Source organism: Podarcis vaucheri (assembly GCF_965113315.1).
Source record: "Podarcis vaucheri genome assembly, chromosome: 3".
NCBI lineage: Eukaryota > Metazoa > Chordata > Lepidosauria > Squamata > Lacertidae > Podarcis > Podarcis vaucheri.
The window spans coordinates 1,308,957-1,319,741 of NC_138761.1; the positions used below are offsets into that span (position 1 = coordinate 1,308,957).

Genomic DNA, 10,785 nt, shown 5'->3' on the forward strand with positions numbered 1-10,785 from the left:
GAAGGGAAAAGGGCAAGACAAAAGCGGGGAGAGGGCGTGAGACGCTTCTTCGCTTCTTCGCACCCTCCGGGTCGAGGGAGGGGTCTTGGGCAGGGAGGGACATCGTCCAAGACCCTCCAAAGGAATGACCCTTGACTGACAGCCTGGGAGGGAGGGAAGGGGGGGAAGCCAACTTCAGGCAAACAGGGACCAGAAAAGTAACAAGTCGCTGTAGGTGAGAATTCACAAAATTAACATTTCCTTTTTTTGAAAAATGCACTTCAGGTGTATGATGTTTTCATACACACACACAATTTTTGTTAACTTTTCCGTTTTACAATTTAAAATACGCATTTAAACATTCTTAAAATATGACTTCCCTTCTTCTCTTTCCATGGTTCATTTTGAATATCACAAATCCCCGCATATTTTACAAAAACTAAACCATTCAGTATTCCATTACTGCATCCGTCAAAACTTATTTGCACTGTTGAATTTATCTGAATGCTGCCAACGTTTTCAGGTGGGCACAATTCCACCCCCCCCCGTATATTCAATAAACGTTTTCCAATCTTCTCTAAACGTTTATGACGTTTTCTGCCTAACCCTAAAACAAATGCAGCCAAGAGATTTTGGAGAGAGACAACGACTTTTCGGCAGAGCCATCGTTGCGCATTGGGAAATAGGGGCATTTATAGAATCAGAGAATTATAGGGCAGACCCCCAGGGTCATCGAGTCCAACCCCCTGCAAGGCAGGAATTGCAACTAAAGAATCCCCAACAGGTTAAAAAATTCAGATGAAGGTGAGTCCAGCACCTTCCGAGGTGGCTGAAGCCGCTGGTCAAAGATGTTTGGGGAGCTTTTCTACACACAGGCACAAAACCACCTGCAAAACTCGTTTCCCACAAGCACCTGCCAGGAAGAGGATGCTCGACGAGATGTCCTTAACCCCCCCACCCCCCCAAGTGTGGTGTGACCATCAGAGGGTGGGCCGGGGCCTGGGAGAGCAGGGTTCAAATCCCGACTCCGCCAGGAAGCTCACTGGACGGTCTGGGGCCTGTCCTCATTTCTCATCCGCCAAACTACCTCACTGGGCTCTTGTGAGAATAGAAGGGAGAGGGAGAGGGGAGCTCTGTGGATTCGGGACAGAAGCCCACAGCCAGCAACTCTCGAGGAGTCCTCTCCGCCGTGATGTTGTTACGAAGAGCGCACTTGCCTTGCGCAAAGAAGTTATGCCGCTTGTCCTGAACCGACTTCTTTAAATCAGGTTTTTGGCTGAAGCAGAGATCAGGGGAGAAGAATCTCCCGCCTCCTCTTTGCTGCTCGTTTGTCTCTGAAACTCTTTCCTGCCCCCCCTTTTCGCCGTCTTCCCACAAGCTGCTGGACAGCCCCCAGTTGGCACCCCCTTGAAGAAACTGGTGGGGATTTGCAGGCCTTGACTCACCGGCGGAGGAAGAAATAAATCTGGTTCCATTGCAAGAGATGCTGACGGGGGGCAGAGAAACGGACAGGGCACCCCTTCGGCTGGCACACAGCACCCCCCCCCCCAGGACTAGCACCCAAGTGAGACAGGAAAGGAACATGTTAACAGGCAATGTTCTTGGGGGGGGCCCTTTGACACCTCTTTTCACACACAGCCGTATGCCTCCTGCTCTTAAATTCACTTCCCTTTGATTCCAGGCGGGTTGACCTTACGAGGCAATAAGCCATTTGGTGCGGCCAAAGTCTCTGCCCCCCCCCGGCGCCAAATGGGCTTCTGCGAGGGGGGGGGGCGAAGGATGCTTCAAATGGCCTTTCCAGGAGGGACCCAAAGACTGGCAAGGCTGCCACCACTCAGAGGCCTGGTCTGAGCGGCGTAGCCAGACATCCGAAGCCTCTTTAAGGACATAAGGGGGGTTTGCTGGATCAGGCCCACCTAGTCCACCATCCTGTTCTCATAGATGCCCATTTGGGGATACCCACGATCAGGATTCGAGCACAGGAGCAAAACTCTGCTCTCCTGTGGCTTCCAGAAACTGGGATTTTGGTCATGCACGCAGCGCATCACCATTGTGGCTTTTTGGGAAGGACTGCAGCCGTGCTGTGCTCCTCAGGCAGACACATAACTCTGGGTACCAGGTTTTTTTTATTCTGGGTACCAGTTTTTACTCTCTCCCCCCCCCCATGATTTTAGCCAATCAGGGGCCACACCACGAAGGCAACCCCTCCACGGAGTCAGGTAGCCAATCTGAGTGGGCCACAAGGCAACATCACTGCGGGCAAACAAAAGGGGGAGAAGAAGGGATGCCTGTTGCCAAGGCAACAAGGCTGGCAGCTCCCAGCATCCTGTTGCTGCACTGGAGGCTCCATTGGCCACCAGGAAGGGAAGGCAAGGACCACGAGCACCACCCCCCCATCCTCATCAGCCTGGTTGCCTTGGCAACAGAGGGAGGCATTCCCTCCTCTCCTGTGAGCATCCTGCCTCCCCTTCCTTCCCAGCCAAAAGACAGCTTTCCAGGGCAAAAAGCAAGGTGGGGAGGATCCTGCCCTCTGCATTCGGCGGAAAGTGGCTGTTTGAGGGAGCAGGGCACCCCAAAAAGTGGGGCTGCCTGCCAACAGCGACTCAAGATTGTCATTGCATACACAGAGTATTAAAAACATACAAAAACACACGATTCTCCCACAAGTGAGGTCAAGTTAATTTGAGGTACAAAACAGCAGCATCTCTCTCTTCCCACTCTCCTAGGGCGACACGAGGCAAGAAGCAGGTGAGTATCACAGCAGACTGTTTTTATTGGGGGGGGGAGCATCAACAGCGGCGCCACCTCAGAGCCTTGTCCTCCGTCTTGCTCACTGGACGAGCACCCCATCTAAGACGCAGCCAGACCCAAACACGACAGAACGGGCTTCCCGGCTGAATGGGGGGGCACAGACAGTTGCTACAGCAACGGACCCAGTTACTAGTCCTCCCAAGGGGAACTTTGCCACCTCTGCCAGGCACCTGCCAACCATCTACTATTGAGGGTGGCGGACTTTCCAACACTGGAAATTTTTTAACACGGTCATCTGTCAGGGATGCTTCACTAGAGATTCCTGCAACGGGGGGGGGGGGGGTTGGACTAGATGACCCTGGGGGTCCCTTTCAATTCTAGGAGCAGCCCATCTTAGGACCCAGCAAACCGAAAGCTGGCTTTCAATGAGCTGCCTGTCGCAACCCTCCAAGGGCCAAGTCGGGCCCTTCATCCAAATGCCAACCGCAGAATCAACTGGGCACATGCAGCCCAGCGGTTAAAGGACCCCAAAGCCCACAATCAGCCGTGAACCCGGTCCTGACGGCACAACCCAGACTGGCCTACCTTGCAAAGCTGTCGTCAGGAGCAGAGAGAGAGCCATTCAGAAATGGCAGGTTTTCAAAAGGGCAGCTCTCCAAATCCTACCGCCAGGAATAACGCAGCGAAGAAGAATCTGGTTGGAGCAGACGGGCCTCTGGGCTGACCCAGCCCCACGGAAGCCATCGCCCTGCCCCACGGAGCCACCCACGTGGCGCAGAGGGAGGGACTTGGCTGGGGGGGGCAGCGACATGAGGCGGCTGGGAACAAGGGCTTCCTCCTGCTTCCTGGAGGCCCGTGTCCTCGCGAGGACGGGCTGTCCCAAAATAGCACCCTCGACCCACCCACACAGAGCGGCATGCAAAGTGGGGCCGGCCCCACTCTCTTCCGCAAGGGACACCTGGGGAGGGGCAGAGCAGGGAGAAATCCAAGCTGACACAAGGGACCCACAATGGGCAAGTTCACAACTCTCCCATATTGTGATGGTGAACAGTCATCACCCTCCGGGGCTGTAAATCACGCACTTGTGGCCCACAACTCTCCCTTCCTTCCTTCCCCTTTCCGCTCTGCCCAGGAACTGACCTCCTTGCCTTGCGCAGGCTGAGCACCAGGAGGGATGTGACCCATGCGCAGGGCCTCCTGCAAATTCAGCATGTGCGCAACTTCGCCTCTGTGGCAAGGAAGCACGGAGGCGCCATTTCAGAAAGTGCTCTCTGCACGGGGGAGCAACAGGGGTTTCCCCCTCCTCTCACCAGAAGCAGAAATTGAGGGGAGACCCACATCTGGGCGGGGGGGGGCAGAGTTTGCTGGTCTGGTTGGTGCTGCAAAAAGCCCAACGCAGCCACACAACTGAGAAAGCTCCACCCTGTTCCCATTTTACAGGTGGGGAAGTGAAGTGGGACAGGGATGTCACGCAGGGAGACCACAGCAGAGCATGATCCCATCTGCCCCCCCCCGCCCCCAGCAGCCACTGAACCAAACTGTCGTTGGAGACGGCAGGCAAGGAAACCCGATTCATAAGAACAGGAGGTCATCTATCTAGATTCCTAGGTAATAATAATAATAATAATAATAATAATAATAATAATAATAATAATAATATATTATTTATACCCCACCCATCTGGCCGGGCTTCCCCAGCCACTCTGGGCGGCCTCCAACAAAATATTAAAATACACTAATGCATCAGACATTAAAAGCTTCCCTGAACAGGGCTGCCTTCAGATGTCATCTAAAAGTCTGGTAGTTGTTGTTCTCTTTGACATCTGGTGGGAGGGCATTCCACAGGGCGGGTGCCACCACCGAGAAGGCCCTCTGCCTGTTGCTTGGGGCGTTGGCCTGATCTAGAAGGTTCTTGTGTAGGGAAGGGATGGGTGGGGGGGGAAGGCTTCGAAGCAAACACCCCCCCCCCACACACAACAGCCCAATCTAAGGGGCAGTTTAGCACACAACACACCCTCCTTATTCTTTGCCAATCACTCACTAGCTGAGTAAGATGGTCTTCCATAAACATGGTTTTAACAATGAGTGACTGTGGAGGCCAATTCTGGACCCACATGTCCTTCCACAGTGGGGACATTGGTTTCTGGGCAGGAGTTGATCATGGTGAGGGTTTGCCCAACGTGCCTTCCTCTCCCTTTTGTCCTGATAAAAAAATTCCTTCCAGTAGCACCTTAAAGACCAACTAAGTTAGTTCTTGGTATGAGCTTTCGTGTGCATGCACACTTCTTCAGGCAAGTTTCTTGGTGAGGTTGATGGACTTCCATTTCATGCGGCTCAATGTGGTGCCTTCCATGGTTCCAGTTACAGATAGGTAGCCGTGTTGGTCTGCCATAGTCAAAATAAAAAAAATCCTTCTTTGTCCTGAGTTAGAGTGTCTTCAAAGCCCACAACACCTGGAGCGATTGCAGGCCAGTGTTTCCCAGTTGTCGGTGTTTATACTACATTTTTAAAGATTTGCCTTGAGAGAGTCTTTAAACCTCTTTTGTTGACCACCAGCATTACGCTTTCCATTTTAAGTTTGGAATAGAGTAGTTGTTTTGGAAGACGATCATCAGGCATCCGCACAACATGACCAGTCCAACGAAATTGATGTTGAAGAATCATTGCTTCAGCACTGGTGATCTTTGCTTCTTCCAGGACACTGGCATTAGTTTGCCTGTCTTCCCAGGTGATGTGTAAACTTTTTTGGAGACCACCCACCCACCCACCTGCCCCCTGGTACGTATATAAGAGTATGCTAAGCCTTCCATTTCTCTTACGCCAGCAGATGTGGCTCCCCCCGCCCCAGAGCTTTGGGTCCAGCCCCAGACAATCTGCTAATAATTTCAAGAAGCAAGCTGAGCCCTAGGCAGCCTCCCCCCCCCCTGCTCCTGCAGCTGAAACAGGTGTCCTTCATCTCTCCAGTGACCTTGGAAAATCCACAGCACCAGCGCTGTCACTGGACCCCTTGAATCCTCATCCCTTGAGGAGAGCCGGCTGGATCCGACCAGTGACCCCTCTAGTCCAGCCTCCTGTTCTCACAGTGGCTGAACAACGGAAGCCCACAAGCAGGGTCCAAGAACAAGATCTTCTTCCGTGAACTGGTCCTCTTCTCAAGCCATCCAGCTTAGTGCCTCCTGTGGGAGGGAGTTCCACAGGTGCTGCATGAGGAAGCAGGTGATACCAACCAAGAGGCGAGAGCGATATTCCTCCCCAGCCTTCTATAGGAGCTCCAAGATGCTAGCAGCTTGCAGGGGGGTTGCGAAGGGGGAGGAGAATTCATACCCCCTTGCAGCCTGCTTGGTTACTATGCTGGAGGGGGCACAGGAGAAATGGAGTGCTCCACCTAACCTTGCCAGTCAAGTCGCTCACTTGCCTGCGTGGTGCTCCGTGTGGTCGCCTGCCTGCCACTTCTGCTCGCCTCTGGCGACCAGGCGAGCGCTTAAATGCAACGCTGCATTAATCCCTTCCATGTGATTGTCTCCCAGCCTCTAACCATGAGAGTTGCACTACTGGCTATCATGGTTAATGGCTACTGCTCAAGTATCCATTTCTTCCTTTTTAAGCAGCTGCCACAAAATCCTGTGGCTAGAAGTTCCACAGGACCTCCTTTGGCTGAAATGATTCCAGCTGCCTGATAATTCAAAGCGGGTTTCTGGGGGCTCGCAGGGGCTTAGTCCCTGGGAGAGTTGTGGTTGTTTAGTCGTGTCCGACTCTTCGTGACCCCCTGGACCAGAGCACGCCAGGCACTCCTGTCTTCCACTGCCTCCTGCAGTTTGGTCAGACTCATGTTTGTGGCTTCGAGAACACTGTCCCACCATCTCGTCCTCTGTCATCCCCTTCTCCTTCTGCCCTCCATCTTTCCCAAATCAGGGTCTTTTCCAGGGAGTCTTCTCTTCTCAGGAGGTGGCCAAAGTCTTGGAGCCTCAGCTTCAGGATCTGTCCTTCCAGTGAGCACTCAGGGCTAATTTCCTTCAGAATGGATCAGTTTGATCTTCTTGCAGTCCATGGGACTCTCAAGAGTCTCCTCCAGCACCAGAATTCAAAAGCATCCATTCTTTGGCGATCAGCCTTTTTGATGGTCCAGCTCTCACTTCCATACATCACTGCTGGGAAAACCAGAGCTTGAACTATGCGGACCTTTGTTGGCAAGGTGATGTCTCTGCTTGAGACCAGGGTCCAAATGCAGTCTGTGAAGCTCACGGGGTGTGACGTTGGGCCAGCTGCTGCTTCCAGGCCTACCTAACAGGCAGGTTGTTGCACAGAGAGAAAACGAGGAAGGGGGAACCACCTTGAGCTCCCTGGCATTTATAAAGGCTGTAAAATAAAATTCCACATGCACAAAGCCACCAGCACACGCCCCAACCTTGGGCTGCGTCTGGCTGCTTCATACAAGAATGTGGGGCAGGGCAGGCCAGCTCCGCAGAGAGGGCTGAGCGTGCACACCCCACTCTTGGCCTCCCTCCCCCCCCCCACATCATCCGCAGCAGAGAGCGCTGGCCCTTTAACTCCACGAGGATTTTGGGGACTCAGCCAAGCAGCTGCAACCATTCTGTGGCTGGGCCCCTGCTTTGGCGGCAGCGAGACAGCAGACTGGCCGCCGTCCAACAGCCCTCCAAGCAACCTGGCCTGCCTGCCTGCCTGCCTGCCTGCCTGCCCCGGGCAGACCCCTCGCCCTGCCGGGCCCGATCCAATTTCAGGAAGCAGGCAGCAGCGCTGGGGGAACAGCCCTTCCCAGGCGTGTGGCCGGGGGCCAACTCTGCTCCTCGCTTGCCCTGGCAGCAGACGCAGCCAAGAATCAGGTTGCAGCTCCACAAGGCAAGGGGGCAGAGCTGAAGGGGGGGGGCAAGGAAGGAGCCCCACAGCCAGGAAGAGGCGTTCCCATGCACCCCCCAACAGTGCTCAGCTGGATCAGGGGCTCCCAAAACCAGGAGACCCCGCCCCGTGGAGATCACGACAAGGGAGGGGCAGGACAATTTTAATAAAAAAAGCTAGAGGCATTTTTGTTAGGGCAAATCGGAGAGGAAATTCAGAGGTGTAAATTTGTTTATGCACACCACAACGGCTGCAAGAATCCTCCTGGCCCAGAAATGGAAGAAGCAGGAACTTCCTACATTGGAAGACTGGCAAGTAATGATGGTCAAATACATAGAGATGGCAAAGCTGCCGGGGAAGATCCAGAACCGGTGAGACGATCTGTTCCAAAAGGACTGGAGCAAATTTTTATTTTATATGAAAGAAAATTGTAAACACTCGAAAACGTTTGTAGGCTTAAATTGAAATGTTTTGTAATGTGAAAATAAGGAACCCATTTACATATAAAGAGGCATTTGTCATAAAAAAAGAAGCAGCTCTAAGGTAAAAAAGTGGTTATAGAAATGCGAGAATTTAGTAAAAAATGTTTGGAAGTCAGAAAGGGAGGGGGAAAGGATGTCGAAGCTCTGTCTGAGCAATGCTTTATGTTATAGATTTGTGTAATGAGGTGTAATTAAATATGAAAACTCAATAAAAATTATATGGAAAAAAGAGGGGCAGGACGAGGGGCTGGGCACCCCACCTGTTGTGGGGGGCTTAACCAGGACCTAGGCCTCCCCCACCCCAATAAATGTCTGGGGTGTTTAGCAGGACCCAAAGCAGAGACCCCACAAGGGAGAAACAGCGGAAGATCTCCCATAGGCAGCGCAAGAGAAAGAGAACCGGAGAACTGCAAAGCTGGAAGGGATCCCCCAAGGTCATCCAGTTCAACCCCCTGGGATGCAGGAGTCTCAGCTGGAGCACCCAGGACAGAGGGACACCCAACCTCTGCTAAAAACCTCCAGGGAAGGAGAGTTCCCCATCTCCCGAGGGAGACCATTCCGCTGTCCAAAGGCTCATCACGTCTTAACTGCTATAACAAGGGTGTCTCTGGACCTTAAATGGAGGCTCATAATATTTAGAATATATTGGACTCCATTACGTCTGTTTTTAAAAAGGGCTACCTCAGGTATCTAACTGTCGGAGATGCAACAGGGATAATGCTTCTCTAAAACACATGTCTTTTTCATTGTCCTATATTGAAAGGTTTTTGGCAGAAGGTAACTCAAACTCTCAACAGAACTGTACGGAACAACCTTACATTGACAGAGCAAAACATCCTCTTGAATTATACAGCCAGCACATGGTACCCTGCAAAAGGACAATACGAGTGGATTCTCTGTGCCTTTACCATGGCAATAAGACGGATACTGATGAACTGGAAAAATTAAAATGCGGCTCCCTTCTACGACTGGGTTGAAGATGTATACAACCTCACAACATATGAACAGCTTGCAAATCAACGCAGGTTTGCCATGGACAAATTCAATGCTATTTGGAATCCATTCTTACAAATACTGTAAGAGGTTAAGATCTGGTGAAGTACAATTACAACTCTGTAAATTACACAGTTTTGAGTTTTTCTCCCTCCCCACTTTATTTCCCCTTCTGCTTCTCTTTTTCTCTCTCTCTCTTATTTATTCTCTCCATGTTCAGTGCACGTATAATTATGTACTTCTTGAATTTTCAATAAAGATGTTAAAAAATAAAAATAAAACAAAATATTTGTTTAAACGGGGGGGGGGGGAATCCATCCTTAGCTCACCCAGCCTTTCCCCATTTAGCCAGGTACTTTTTTTAAAAACCAGTTCACATGTTTCCAAAGCAGTTCCAGCAAGCGAGCAAAAGCAGTTGCAACTGACCCCTCAGGCTTCTCCCCCCAAGTCAGCCAGCTCATTGCAATTTGGAAAGCAATGTAGAGAGATTAAAACACAGCCGTGGTTTCAAATACACACACACACACACACACACACACACACACACACACAAAATCAATACGAGAAATCAAACAACGAACAGCAAGCGACAACACAAGCTATCAAGAACCGCAATGAAACCGAGAAGGAGCAGCCAGCGTCAAACACATTTCAGTTAAAAGCGCATGCAAAACGAACGCTGATTTAATATAGGATGTAAAGCTGGATAGATTTGGCCCCTGGGAACGCTCTGCTGCAGACGGATGAGACACCAAGAAGCACAGCGTTCGAAGGGGCCCCCACGAGTCGCCTAGTCCAGCCCTCTGCAAGGCAGGGACCGCGACTGAAGAATCCCTGTCCCATCTGGCAAAAGGAATTCCCCCACAGAAGAAATCTCCAGGGCCATTTCCACAGCCAGGGGGGCCAGCACTGAGAAGGCTCCGTCCTCGGGAGACGCCAGCCTAACTTCCGAAAGAGATCTCAGCACTTGGACTTCTTCGGGGGGGGGGGGAGAAGGGGTCTTCCAGCCGTTCCTCTTACAAAGGGAATCCCCCTGGGGAGATTGTGTGGGTCAAAAGGGGCGCTTCTAACCTTGCCCAGCGAGGAAACCATCGGGCAAGAGCGGAATCCCGTGCGCCTGGCGGTGTCTACGGGAAAGCGTCTCGCAGACGGCGCATCTCCTGAACTCCCGTTTACGAGGCCAAGAACGTGAAGCTCCTTCACTCGAAGCAGCCGAGGCGCCCAAAACCGCTCCTTCCACATCCCCTGGAGGAGCGGATTCACTGGAGCATTTGTGCGCTGTGCCAGAGGTGACGGGCATGTCTGCGCATGCCCACGCTTCCAGAGAGGGATGTCGCCGGGAGCCGTATTCTTTGCAGCAGGAGAGGGCAGGGCAGGAGACGGTGCGCTTTGCGAGCACACACGTGGATCTGCGGCTCTTGGAGACGCCCAAGAATGAGGGACTTTCTCTTCCTTCCTTCCGTGGCCTGGTTCCCGCACCAGCTGAAACCACGGGTCTACTCTGAGGAGCCCTGATCCCCCGCTGCTCTCAGAACCGGGAGATGAAGTGCCGAGCGCCCAGCTCCCCTGCTGTGTAACTCGGCCAGCGCCACCTCCTGGATCCGTCCTCAAGAGGAGACACACAAAACCTGCTCCACAGAGGCTTCGGCCAGCCCCGGCCACCGTGCCCAGGCCAGCATTTATGGGAACCCGCAAGCGCAAGAGGTCCATCTGTGCCCGGTCACCC

The 10,785-nt window shown here is 52.5% G+C and overlaps 1 long non-coding RNA gene across 1 annotated transcript in view; it reads left to right on the plus strand.

Annotated features, from left to right (window-relative positions):
* The window catches only part of LOC309529773, a 405,398-nt gene that overhangs the window by 185,280 nt on the left and 209,333 nt on the right, over window positions 1–10,785 (plus strand). The gene's annotated exons all lie outside the window — the stretch shown is intronic.